At 44.0% G+C, this 12,459-nt stretch overlaps 15 non-coding genes across 15 annotated transcripts; all 15 read right to left on the minus strand.

Annotated features, from left to right (window-relative positions):
* Positions 1-330: 330 nt before the first annotated feature.
* trnak-cuu (transfer RNA lysine (anticodon CUU)) lies at positions 331-403 on the minus strand. The gene has a single exon. It is a non-coding gene; the product is annotated as a tRNA-Lys (tRNA).
* A 963-nt stretch (positions 404-1,366) lies between these two features.
* Positions 1,367-1,439, minus strand: trnak-cuu (transfer RNA lysine (anticodon CUU)). The gene has a single exon. It is a non-coding gene; the product is annotated as a tRNA-Lys (tRNA).
* Positions 1,440-2,402: 963 nt separating this feature from the next.
* On the minus strand, positions 2,403-2,475 carry trnak-cuu (transfer RNA lysine (anticodon CUU)). Its single transcript has one exon. It is a non-coding gene; the product is annotated as a tRNA-Lys (tRNA).
* Positions 2,476-3,438: 963 nt separating this feature from the next.
* trnak-cuu (transfer RNA lysine (anticodon CUU)) lies at positions 3,439-3,511 on the minus strand. The gene has a single exon. It is a non-coding gene; the product is annotated as a tRNA-Lys (tRNA).
* Positions 3,512-3,956: 445 nt separating this feature from the next.
* trnak-cuu (transfer RNA lysine (anticodon CUU)) lies at positions 3,957-4,029 on the minus strand. The gene has a single exon. It is a non-coding gene; the product is annotated as a tRNA-Lys (tRNA).
* A 445-nt stretch (positions 4,030-4,474) lies between these two features.
* trnak-cuu (transfer RNA lysine (anticodon CUU)) lies at positions 4,475-4,547 on the minus strand. Its single transcript has one exon. It is a non-coding gene; the product is annotated as a tRNA-Lys (tRNA).
* A 445-nt stretch (positions 4,548-4,992) lies between these two features.
* Positions 4,993-5,065, minus strand: trnak-cuu (transfer RNA lysine (anticodon CUU)). The gene has a single exon. It is a non-coding gene; the product is annotated as a tRNA-Lys (tRNA).
* Positions 5,066-5,510: 445 nt separating this feature from the next.
* Positions 5,511-5,583, minus strand: trnak-cuu (transfer RNA lysine (anticodon CUU)). The gene has a single exon. It is a non-coding gene; the product is annotated as a tRNA-Lys (tRNA).
* Positions 5,584-6,546: 963 nt separating this feature from the next.
* trnak-cuu (transfer RNA lysine (anticodon CUU)) lies at positions 6,547-6,619 on the minus strand. Its single transcript has one exon. It is a non-coding gene; the product is annotated as a tRNA-Lys (tRNA).
* A 445-nt stretch (positions 6,620-7,064) lies between these two features.
* Positions 7,065-7,137, minus strand: trnak-cuu (transfer RNA lysine (anticodon CUU)). Its single transcript has one exon. It is a non-coding gene; the product is annotated as a tRNA-Lys (tRNA).
* A 445-nt stretch (positions 7,138-7,582) lies between these two features.
* Positions 7,583-7,655, minus strand: trnak-cuu (transfer RNA lysine (anticodon CUU)). Its single transcript has one exon. It is a non-coding gene; the product is annotated as a tRNA-Lys (tRNA).
* Positions 7,656-8,618: 963 nt separating this feature from the next.
* trnak-cuu (transfer RNA lysine (anticodon CUU)) lies at positions 8,619-8,691 on the minus strand. Its single transcript has one exon. It is a non-coding gene; the product is annotated as a tRNA-Lys (tRNA).
* A 2,517-nt stretch (positions 8,692-11,208) lies between these two features.
* Positions 11,209-11,281, minus strand: trnak-cuu (transfer RNA lysine (anticodon CUU)). The gene has a single exon. It is a non-coding gene; the product is annotated as a tRNA-Lys (tRNA).
* A 445-nt stretch (positions 11,282-11,726) lies between these two features.
* trnak-cuu (transfer RNA lysine (anticodon CUU)) lies at positions 11,727-11,799 on the minus strand. Its single transcript has one exon. It is a non-coding gene; the product is annotated as a tRNA-Lys (tRNA).
* A 445-nt stretch (positions 11,800-12,244) lies between these two features.
* Positions 12,245-12,317, minus strand: trnak-cuu (transfer RNA lysine (anticodon CUU)). The gene has a single exon. It is a non-coding gene; the product is annotated as a tRNA-Lys (tRNA).
* Between the last annotated feature and the right edge of the window lie 142 nt (positions 12,318-12,459).

Genomic DNA, 12,459 nt, shown 5'->3' on the forward strand with positions numbered 1-12,459 from the left:
TACTTATACAGCAGTATGCAGTAAATTGATGTCACGGTTATGAGTTTGAGCCTCAGCAGATGCAAGTATTTTTCTTGAACCTTCTGCCTGTCTATTTCTTGTCGAGAAAAGGAGCATTGCTTCAAACCATTTAGGAGGACGTTTCATTGGTAATAGGTATGTCATTGAGATAAAAGGTCAGAGTGAAGGTATAGCTAGGATTCAAATCCATAGTGTTCTGTAAAACCAGCTATGCCTGACAAGACAGCAATGCAGGGTGGCAAGCCTGCTCGAATGTCCAAGCGGATGGCTGTTTGCAAAGTGAGTTCGTGCTTCGGAAGCGAAAAGATTCACCCAACGTGGGGCTCGAACCCACGACCCTGAGATTAAGAGTCTCATGCTCTACCGACTGAGCTAGCCAGGCACCTCAACAGTGATAATTACTTGGTCTGAATATCGTACAGCTCTGTTTGAGCAAAATATGCTGATCAGTGAGAATGTTGTTAATGGATCCTGTGGTGCATTCGGTTAGCGTGTTGTACTTATACAGCAGTATGCAGTAAATTGATGTCACGGTTGTGAGTTTGAGCCTCAGCAGATGCAAGTATTTTTCTTGAAACCTCTGCCTGTCTATTTCTTGTTGAGAAAAGGAGCATTGCTTCAAACCATTTAGGAGGACGTTTCATTGGTAATAGGTATGTCATTGAGATAAAAGGTCAGAGTGAAGGTATAGCTAGGATTCAAATCCATAGTCTTCTGTAACACCAGCTATGCCTGACACATCAGCAATGCAGGGTGGCAAGCCTGCTCGAAAGTCCAAGCGGATGGCTGTTTGCAAAGTGAGTTCGTGCTTCGGAAGAGAAAAGATTCGCCTAACGTGGGGCTGGAACCCACGACCCTGAGATTAAGAGTCTCATGCTCTACCGACTGAGCTAGCCAGGCAACTTAACAGTAGTAATTACTTGGTCTGAATATCGTACAGCTCTGTTTGAGCAAAATATGTTGATCAGTGAAAGTGTTGTTAATGGATCCTGTGGTGCATTCGGTTAGCGTGTTGTACTTATACAGCAGTATGCAGTAAATTGATGTCACGGTTATGAGTTTGAGCCTCAGCAGATGCAAGTATTTTTCTTGAACCTTCTGCCTGTCTATTTCTTGTCGAGAAAAGGAGCATTGCTTCAAACCATTTAGGAGGACGTTTCATTGGTAATAGGTATGTCATTGAGATAAAAGGTCAGAGTGAAGGTATAGCTAGGATTCAAATCCATAGTGTTCTGTAAAACCAGCTATGCCTGACAAGACAGCAATGCAGGGTGGCAAGCCTGCTCGAATGTCCAAGCGGATGGCTGTTTGCAAAGTGAGTTCGTGCTTCGGAAGCGAAAAGATTCACCCAACGTGGGGCTCGAACCCACGACCCTGAGATTAAGAGTCTCATGCTCTACCGACTGAGCTAGCCAGGCACCTCAACAGTGATAATTACTTGGTCTGAATATCGTACAGCTCTGTTTGAGCAAAATATGCTGATCAGTGAGAATGTTGTTAATGGATCCTGTGGTGCATTCGGTTAGCGTGTTGTACTTATACAGCAGTATGCAGTAAATTGATGTCACGGTTGTGAGTTTGAGCCTCAGCAGATGCAAGTATTTTTCTTGAAACCTCTGCCTGTCTATTTCTTGTTGAGAAAAGGAGCATTGCTTCAAACCATTTAGGAGGACGTTTCATTGGTAATAGGTATGTCATTGAGATAAAAGGTCAGAGTGAAGGTATAGCTAGGATTCAAATCCATAGTCTTCTGTAACACCAGCTATGCCTGACACATCAGCAATGCAGGGTGGCAAGCCTGCTCGAAAGTCCAAGCGGATGGCTGTTTGCAAAGTGAGTTCGTGCTTCGGAAGAGAAAAGATTCGCCTAACGTGGGGCTCGAACCCACGACCCTGAGAATAAGAGTATCATGCTTTACCGACTGAGCTAGCCAGGCACTTCAACAGTGATAATTACTTGGTCTGAATATCGTATAGCTCTGTTTGAGCAAAATATGGTGATCAGTGAGAATGTTGTTAATGGATCCTGTGGTGCATTCGGTTAGCGTGTTGTACTTATACAGCAGTATGCAGTAAATTGATGTCACGGTTGTGAGTTTGAGCCTCAGCAGATGCAAGTATTTTTCTTGAACCCTCTGCCTGTCTATTTCTTGTTGAGAAAAGGAGCATTGCTTCAAACCATTTAGGAGGACGTTTCATTGGTAATAGGTATGTCATTGAGATAGAAGGTCAGAGTGAAGGTATAGCTAGGATTCAAATCCATAGTCTTCTGTAACACCAGCTATGCCTGACACGTCAGCAATGCAGGGTGGCAAGCCTGCTCGAAAGTCCAAGCGGATGGCTGTTTGCAAAGTGAGTTCGTGCTTCGGAAGCGAAAAGATTCACCCAACGTGGGGCTCGAACCCACGACCCTGAGATTAAGAGTCTCATGCTCTACCGACTGAGCTAGCCAGGCACCTCAACAGTGATAATTACTTGGTCTGAATATCGTACAGCTCTGTTTGAGCAAAATATGCTGATCAGTGAGAATGTTGTTAATGGATCCTGTGGTGCATTCGGTTAGCGTGTTGTACTTATACAGCAGTATGCAGTAAATTGATGTCACGGTTGTGAGTTTGAGCCTCAGCAGATGCAAGTATTTTTCTTGAAACCTCTGCCTGTCTATTTCTTGTTGAGAAAAGGAGCATTGCTTCAAACCAATTAGGAGGACGTTTCATTGGTAATAGGTATGTCATTGAGATAAAAGGTCAGAGTGAAGGTATAGCTAGGATTCAAATCCATAGTCTTCTGTAACACCAGCTATGCCTGACACATCAGCAATGCAGGGTGGCAAGCCTGCTCGAAAGTCCAAGCGGATGGCTGTTTGCAAAGTGAGTTCGTGCTTCGGAAGAGAAAAGTTTCGCCTAACGTGGGGCTGGAACCCACGACCCTGAGATTAAGAGTCTCATGCTCTACCGACTGAGCTAGCCAGGCAACTTAACAGTAGTAATTACTTGGTCTGAATATCGTACAGCTCTGTTTGAGCAAAATATGGTGATCAGTGAAAGTGTTGTTAATGGATCCTGTGGTGCATTCGGTTAGCGTGTTGTACTTATACAGCAGTATGCAGTAAATTGATGTCACGGTTATGAGTTTGAGCCTCAGCAGATGCAAGTATTTTTCTTGAACCTTCTGCCTGTCTATTTCTTGTCGAGAAAAGGAGCATTGCTTCAAACCATTTAGGAGGACGTTTCATTGGTAATAGGTATGTCATTGAGATAAAAGGTCAGAGTGAAGGTATAGCTAGGATTCAAATCCATAGTGTTCTGTAAAACCAGCTATGCCTGACACGTCAGCAATGCAGGGTGGCAAGCCTGCTCGAAAGTCCAAGCGGATGGCTGTTTGCAAAGTGAGTTCGTGCTTCAGAAGAGAAAAGCTTCGCCCAACGTGGGGCTCGAACCCACGACCCTGAGATTAAGAGTCTCATGCTCTACCGACTGAGCTAGCCAGGCACGTCAACAGTGATAATTACTTGGTCTGAATATCGTACAGCTCTGTTTGAGCAAAATATGGTGATCAGTGAGAATGTTGTTAATGGATCCTGTGGTGCATTCGGTTAGCGTGTTGTACTTATACAGCAGTATGCAGTAAATTGATGTCAAGGTTGTGAGTTTGAGCCTCAGCAGATGCAAGTATTTTTCTTGAACCCTCTGCCTGTCTATTTCTTGTCGAGAAAAGGAGCATTGCTTCAAACCATTTAGGAGGACGTTTCATTGGTAATAGGTATGTCATTGAGATAAAAGGTCAGAGTGAAGGTATAGCTAGGATTCAAATCCATAGTCTTCTGTAACACCAGCTATGCCTGACACGTCAGCAATGCAGGGTGGCAAGCCTGCTCGAAAGTCCAAGCGGATGGCTGTTTGCAAAGTGAGTTCGTGCTTCGGAAGAGAAAAGTGTCACCCAACGTGGGGCTCGAACCCACGACCTTGAGATTAAGAGTCTCATGCTCTACCGACTGAGCTAGCTAGGCATATCAACATTAATAATTACTTGGTCTGAATATCGTACAGCTCTGTTTGAGCAAAATATGGTGATCAGTGAAAGTGTTGTTAATGGATCCTGTGGTGCATTCGGTTAGCGTGTTGTACTTATACAGCAGTATGCAGTAAATTGATGTCACGGTTATGAGTTTGAGCCTCAGCAGATGCAAGTATTTTTCTTGAACCTTCTGCCTGTCTATTTCTTGTCGAGAAAAGGAGCATTGCTTCAAACCATTTAGGAGGACGTTTCATTGGTAATAGGTATGTCATTGAGATAAAAGGTCAGAGTGAAGGTATAGCTAGGATTCAAATCCATAGTCTTCTGTAACACCAGCTATGCCTGACACGTCAGCAATGCAGGGTGGCAAGCCTGCTCGAAAGTCCAAGCGGATGGCTGTTTGCAAATTGAGTTCGTGCTTCGGAAGAGAAAAGATTCGCCCAACGTGGGGCTCGAACCCACGACCCTGAGATTAAGAGTCTCATGCTCTACCGACTGAGCTAGCCAGGCACCTCAAAAGTAATAATTACTTGGTCTGAATATCGTACATCTCTGTTTGAGCAAAATATGGTGATCAGTGAAAGTGTTGTTAATGGATCCTGTGGTGCATTCGGTTAGCGTGTTGTACTTATACAGCAGTATGCAGTAAATTGATGTCACGGTTGTGAGTTTGAGCCTCAGCAGATGCAAGTATTTTTCTTGAACCCTCATCTTTTCTATTTCTTGTCGAGAAAAGGAGCATTGCTTCAAACCATTTAGGAGGACGTTTCATTGGTAATAGGCATGTCATTGAGATAAAAGGTCAGAGTGAAGGTATAGCTAGGATTCAAATCCATAGTCTTCTGTAACACCAGCTATGCCTGACACGTCAGCAATGCAGGGTGGCAAGCCTGCTCGAAAGTCCAAGCGGATGGCTGTTTGCAAAGTGAGTTCGTGCTTCGGAAGAGAAAAGTGTCACCCAACGTGGGGCTCGAACCCACGACCTTGAGATTAAGAGTCTCATGCTCTACCGACTGAGCTAGCTAGGCATATCAACATTAATAATTACTTGGTCTGAATATCGTACAGCTCTGTTTGAGCAAAATATGGTGATCAGTGAAAGTGTTGTTAATGGATCCTGTGGTGCATTCGGTTAGCGTGTTGTACTTATACAGCAGTATGCAGTAAATTGATGTCACGGTTATGAGTTTGAGCCTCAGCAGATGCAAGTATTTTTCTTGAACCTTCTGCCTGTCTATTTCTTGTCGAGAAAAGGAGCATTGCTTCAAACCATTTAGGAGGACGTTTCATTGGTAATAGGTATGTCATTGAGATAAAAGGTCAGAGTGAAGGTATAGCTAGGATTCAAATCCATAGTGTTCTGTAAAACCAGCTATGCCTGACAAGACAGCAATGCAGGGTGGCAAGCCTGCTCGAATGTCCAAGCGGATGGCTGTTTGCAAAGTGAGTTCGTGCTTCGGAAGCGAAAAGATTCACCCAACGTGGGGCTCGAACCCACGACCCTGAGATTAAGAGTCTCATGCTCTACCGACTGAGCTAGCCAGGCACCTCAACAGTGATAATTACTTGGTCTGAATATCGTACAGCTCTGTTTGAGCAAAATATGCTGATCAGTGAGAATGTTGTTAATGGATCCTGTGGTGCATTCGGTTAGCGTGTTGTACTTATACAGCAGTATGCAGTAAATTGATGTCACGGTTGTGAGTTTGAGCCTCAGCAGATGCAAGTATTTTTCTTGAAACCTCTGCCTGTCTATTTCTTGTTGAGAAAAGGAGCATTGCTTCAAACCATTTAGGAGGACGTTTCATTGGTAATAGGTATGTCATTGAGATAAAAGGTCAGAGTGAAGGTATAGCTAGGATTCAAATCCATAGTCTTCTGTAACACCAGCTATGCCTGACACATCAGCAATGCAGGGTGGCAAGCCTGCTCGAAAGTCCAAGCGGATGGCTGTTTGCAAAGTGAGTTCGTGCTTCGGAAGAGAAAAGATTCGCCTAACGTGGGGCTCGAACCCACGACCCTGAGAATAAGAGTATCATGCTTTACCGACTGAGCTAGCCAGGCACTTCAACAGTGATAATTACTTGGTCTGAATATCGTATAGCTCTGTTTGAGCAAAATATGGTGATCAGTGAGAATGTTGTTAATGGATCCTGTGGTGCATTCGGTTAGCGTGTTGTACTTATACAGCAGTATGCAGTAAATTGATGTCACGGTTGTGAGTTTGAGCCTCAGCAAATGCAAGTATTTTTCTTGAACCCTCTGCCTGTCTATTTCTTGTTGAGAAAAGGAGCATTGCTTCAAACCATTTAGGAGGACGTTTCATTGGTAATAGGTATGTCATTGAGATAGAAGGTCAGAGTGAAGGTATAGCTAGGATTCAAATCCATAGTCTTCTGTAACACCAGCTATGCCTGACACGTCAGCAATGCAGGGTGGCAAGCCTGCTCGAAAGTCCAAGCGGATGGCTGTTTGCAAAGTGAGTTCGTGCTTCGGAAGAGAAAAGCTTCGCCCAACGTGGGGCTCGAACCCACGACCCTGAGATTAAGAGTCTCATGCTCTACCGACTGAGCTAGCCAGGCACGTCAACAGTGATAATTACTTGGTCTGAATATCGTACAGCTCTGTTTGAGCAAAATATGGTGATCAGTGAGAATGTTGTTAATGGATCCTGTGGTGCATTCGGTTAGCGTGTTGTACTTATACAGCAGTATGCAGTAAATTGATGTCAAGGTTGTGAGTTTGAGCCTCAGCAGATGCAAGTATTTTTCTTGAACCCTCTGCCTGTCTATTTCTTGTCGAGAAAAGGAGCATTGCTTCAAACCATTTAGGAGGACGTTTCATTGGTAATAGGTATGTCATTGAGATAAAAGGTCAGAGTGAAGGTATAGCTAGGATTCAAATCCATAGTCTTCTGTAACACCAGCTATGCCTGACACGTCAGCAATGCAGGGTGGCAAGCCTGCTCGAAAGTCCAAGCGGATGGCTGTTTGCAAAGTGAGTTCGTGCTTCGGAAGAGAAAAGTGTCACCCAACGTGGGGCTCGAACCCACGACCTTGAGATTAAGAGTCTCATGCTCTACCGACTGAGCTAGCTAGGCATATCAACATTAATAATTACTTGGTCTGAATATCGTACAGCTCTGTTTGAGCAAAATATGGTGATCAGTGAAAGTGTTGTTAATGGATCCTGTGGTGCATTCGGTTAGCGTGTTGTACTTATACAGCAGTATGCAGTAAATTGATGTCACGGTTATGAGTTTGAGCCTCAGCAGATGCAAGTATTTTTCTTGAACCTTCTGCCTGTCTATTTCTTGTCGAGAAAAGGAGCATTGCTTCAAACCATTTAGGAGGACGTTTCATTGGTAATAGGTATGTCATTGAGATAAAAGGTCAGAGTGAAGGTATAGCTAGGATTCAAATCCATAGTCTTCTGTAACACCAGCTATGCCTGACACGTCAGCAATGCAGGGTGGCAAGCCTGCTCGAAAGTCCAAGCGGATGGCTGTTTGCAAATTGAGTTCGTGCTTCGGAAGAGAAAAGATTCGCCCAACGTGGGGCTCGAACCCACGACCCTGAGATTAAGAGTCTCATGCTCTACCGACTGAGCTAGCCAGGCACCTCAAAAGTAATAATTACTTGGTCTGAATATCGTACATCTCTGTTTGAGCAAAATATGGTGATCAGTGAAAGTGTTGTTAATGGATCCTGTGGTGCATTCGGTTAGCGTGTTGTACTTATACAGCAGTATGCAGTAAATTGATGTCACGGTTGTGAGTTTGAGCCTCAGCAGATGCAAGTATTTTTCTTGAACCCTCATCTTTTCTATTTCTTGTCGAGAAAAGGAGCATTGCTTCAAACCATTTAGGAGGACGTTTCATTGGTAATAGGCATGTCATTGAGATAAAAGGTCAGAGTGAAGGTATAGCTAGGATTCAAATCCATAGTCTTCTGTAACACCAGCTATGCCTGACACGTCAGCAATGCAGGGTGGCAAGCCTGCTCGAAAGTCCAAGCGGATGGCTGTTTGCAAAGTGAGTTCGTGCTTCGGAAGAGAAAAGTGTCACCCAACGTGGGGCTCGAACACACGACCTTGAGATTAAGAGTCTCATGCTCTACCGATTGAGCTAGCTAGGCATATCAACATTAATAATTACTTGGTCTGAATATCGTACAGCTCTGTTTGAGCAAAATATGGTGATCAGTGAAAGTGTTGTTAATGGATCCTGTGGTGCATTCGGTTAGCGTGTTGTACTTATACAGCAGTATGCAGTAAATTGATGTCACGGTTATGAGTTTGAGCCTCAGCAGATGCAAGTATTTTTCTTGAACCTTTTTCCTGTCTATTTCTTGTCGAGAAAAGGAGCATTGCTTCAAACCATTTAGGAGGACGTTTCATTGGTAATAGGTATGTCATTGAGATAAAAGGTCAGAGTGAAGGTATAGCTAGGATTCAAATCCATAGTCTTCTGTAACACCAGCTATGCCTGACACGTCAGCAATGCAGGGTGGCAAGCCTGCTCGAAAGTCCAAGCGGATGGCTGTTTGCAAATTGAGTTCGTGCTTCGGAAGAGAAAAGATTCGCCCAACGTGGGGCTCGAACCCACGACCCTGAGATTAAGAGTCTCATGCTCTACCGACTGAGCTAGCCAGGCACCTCAAAAGTAATAATTACTTGGTCTGAATATCGTACATCTCTGTTTGAGCAAAATATGGTGATCAGTGAAAGTGTTGTTAATGGATCCTGTGGTGCATTCGGTTAGCGTGTTGTACTTATACAGCAGTATGCAGTAAATTGATGTCACGGTTGTGAGTTTGAGCCTCAGCAGATGCAAGTATTTTTCTTGAACCCTCATCTTTTCTATTTCTTGTCGAGAAAAGGAGCATTGCTTCAAACCATTTAGGAGGACGTTTCATTGGTAATAGGCATGTCATTGAGATAAAAGGTCAGAGTGAAGGTATAGCTAGGATTCAAATCCATAGTCTTCTGTAACACCAGCTATGCCTGACACGTCAGCAATGCAGGGTGGCAAGCCTGCTCGAAAGTCCAAGCGGATGGCTGTTTGCAAATTGAGTTCGTTCTTCGGAAGAGAAAAGATTCACCCAACGTGGGGCTCGAACCCACGACCCTAAGATTAAGAGTCTCATGCTCTACCAACTGAGCTAGCCAGGCACCTCAACATTAATAATAACTTGGTCTGAATATCGTACATCTCTGTTTGAGCAAAATATGGTGATCAGTGAAAGTGTTGTTAATGGATCCTGTGGTGCATTCGGTTAGCGTGTTGTACTTATACAGCAGTATGCAGTAAATTGATGTCACGGTTGTGAGTTTGAGCCTCAGCAGATGCAAGTATTTTTCTTGAACCCTCATCTTTTCTATTTCTTGTCGAGAAAAGGAGCATTGCTTCAAACCATTTAGGAGGACGTTTCATTGGTAATAGGCATGTCATTGAGATAAAAGGTCAGAGTGAAGGTATAGCTAGGATTCAAATCCATAGTCTTCTGTAACACCAGCTATGCCTGACACGTCAGCAATGCAGGGTGGCAAGCCTGCTCGAAAGTCCAAGCGGATGGCTGTTTGCAAAGTGAGTTCGTGCTTCGGAAGAGAAAAGTGTCACGCAACGTGGGGCTCGAACCCACGACCTTGAGATTAAGAGTCTCATGCTCTACCGACTGAGCTAGCTAGGCATATCAACATTAATAATTACTTGGTCTGAATATCGTACAGCTCTGTTTGAGCAAAATATGGTGATCAGTGAAAGTGTTGTTAATGGATCCTGTGGTGCATTCGGTTAGCGTGTTGTACTTATACAGCAGTATGCAGTAAATTGATGTCACGGTTATGAGTTTGAGCCTCAGCAGATGCAAGTATTTTTCTTGAACCTTCTGCCTGTCTATTTCTTGTCGAGAAAAGGAGCATTGCTTCAAACCATTTAGGAGGACGTTTCATTGGTAATAGGTATGTCATTGAGATAAAAGGTCAGAGTGAAGGTATAGCTAGGATTCAAATCCATAGTGTTCTGTAAAACCAGCTATGCCTGACAAGACAGCAATGCAGGGTGGCAAGCCTGCTCGAATGTCCAAGCGGATGGCTGTTTGCAAAGTGAGTTCGTGCTTCGGAAGCGAAAAGATTCACCCAACGTGGGGCTCGAACCCAGGACCCTGAGATTAAGAGTCTCATGCTCTACCGACTGAGCTAGCCAGGCACCTCAACAGTGATAATTACTTGGTCTGAATATCGTACAGCTCTGTTTGAGCAAAATATGCTGATCAGTGAGAATGTTGTTAATGGATCCTGTGGTGCATTCGGTTAGCGTGTTGTACTTATACAGCAGTATGCAGTAAATTGATGTCACGGTTGTGAGTTTGAGCCTCAGCAGATGCAAGTATTTTTCTTGAAACCTCTGCCTGTCTATTTCTTGTTGAGAAAAGGAGCATTGCTTCAAACCATTTAGGAGGACGTTTCATTGGTAATAGGTATGTCATTGAGATAAAAGGTCAGAGTGAAGGTATAGCTAGGATTCAAATCCATAGTCTTCTGTAACACCAGCTATGCCTGACACATCAGCAATGCAGGGTGGCAAGCCTGCTCGAAAGTCCAAGCGGATGGCTGTTTGCAAAGTGAGTTCGTGCTTCGGAAGAGAAAAGATTCGCCTAACGTGGGGCTCGAACCCACGACCCTGAGAATAAGAGTATCATGCTTTACCGACTGAGCTAGCCAGGCACTTCAACAGTGATAATTACTTGGTCTGAATATCGTATAGCTCTGTTTGAGCAAAATATGGTGATCAGTGAGAATGTTGTTAATGGATCCTGTGGTGCATTCGGTTAGCGTGTTGTACTTATACAGCAGTATGCAGTAAATTGATGTCACGGTTGTGAGTTTGAGCCTCAGCAAATGCAAGTATTTTTCTTGAACCCTCTGCCTGTCTATTTCTTGTTGAGAAAAGGAGCATTGCTTCAAACCATTTAGGAGGACGTTTCATTGGTAATAGGTATGTCATTGAGATAGAAGGTCAGAGTGAAGGTATAGCTAGGATTCAAATCCATAGTCTTCTGTAACACCAGCTATGCCTGACACGTCAGCAATGCAGGGTGGCAAGCCTGCTCGAAAGTCCAAGCGGATGGCTGTTTGCAAAGTGAGTTCGTGCTTCGGAAGAGAAAAGCTTCGCCCAACGTGGGGCTCGAACCCACGACCCTGAGATTAAGAGTCTCATGCTCTACCGACTGAGCTAGCCAGGCACGTCAACAGTGATAATTACTTGGTCTGAATATCGTACAGCTCTGTTTGAGCAAAATATGGTGATCAGTGAGAATGTTGTTAATGGATCCTGTGGTGCATTCGGTTAGCGTGTTGTACTTATACAGCAGTATGCAGTAAATTGATGTCAAGGTTGTGAGTTTGAGCCTCAGCAGATGCAAGTATTTTTCTTGAACCCTCTGCCTGTCTATTTCTTGTCGAGAAAAGGAGCATTGCTTCAAACCATTTAGGAGGACGTTTCATTGGTAATAGGTATGTCATTGAGATAAAAGGTCAGAGTGAAGGTATAGCTAGGATTCAAATCCATAGTCTTCTGTAACACCAGCTATGCCTGACACGTCAGCAATGCAGGGTGGCAAGCCTGCTCGAAAGTCCAAGCGGATGGCTGTTTGCAAAGTGAGTTCGTGCTTCGGAAGAGAAAAGTGTCACCCAACGTGGGGCTCGAACCCACGACCTTGAGATTAAGAGTCTCATGCTCTACCGACTGAGCTAGCTAGGCATTTCAACATTAATAATTACTTGGTCTGAATATCGTACAGCTCTGTTTGAGCAAAATATGGTGATCAGTGAAAGTGTTGTTAATGGATCCTGTGGTGCATTCGGTTAGCGTGTTGTACTTATACAGCAGTATGCAGTAAATTGATGTCACGGTTATGAGTTTGAGCCTCAGCAGATGCAAGTATTTTTCTTGAACCTTCTGCCTGTCTATTTCTTGTCGAGAAAAGGAGCATTGCTTCAAACCATTTAGGAGGACGTTTCATTGGTAATAGGTATGTCATTGAGATAAAAGGTCAGAGTGAAGGTATAGCTAGGATTCAAATCCATAGTCTTCTGTAACACCAGCTATGCCTGACACGTCAGCAATGCAGGGTGGCAAGCCTGCTCGAAAGTCCAAGCGGATGGCTGTTTGCAAATTGAGTTCGTGCTTCGGAAGAGAAAAGATTCGCCCAACGTGGGGCTCGAACCCACGACCCTGAGATTAAGAGTCTCATGCTCTACCGACTGAGCTAGCCAGGCACCTCAAAAGTAATAATTACTTGGTCTGAATATCGTACATCTCTGTTTGAGCAAAATATGGTGATCAGTGAAAGTGTTGTTAATGGATCCTGTGGTGCATTCGGTTAGCGTGTTGTACTTATACAGCAGTATGCAGTAAATT

Source organism: Salvelinus fontinalis, unplaced genomic scaffold, assembly GCF_029448725.1.
Source record: "Salvelinus fontinalis isolate EN_2023a unplaced genomic scaffold, ASM2944872v1 scaffold_0316, whole genome shotgun sequence".
Taxonomy (NCBI): Eukaryota; Metazoa; Chordata; class Actinopteri; order Salmoniformes; family Salmonidae; genus Salvelinus; species Salvelinus fontinalis.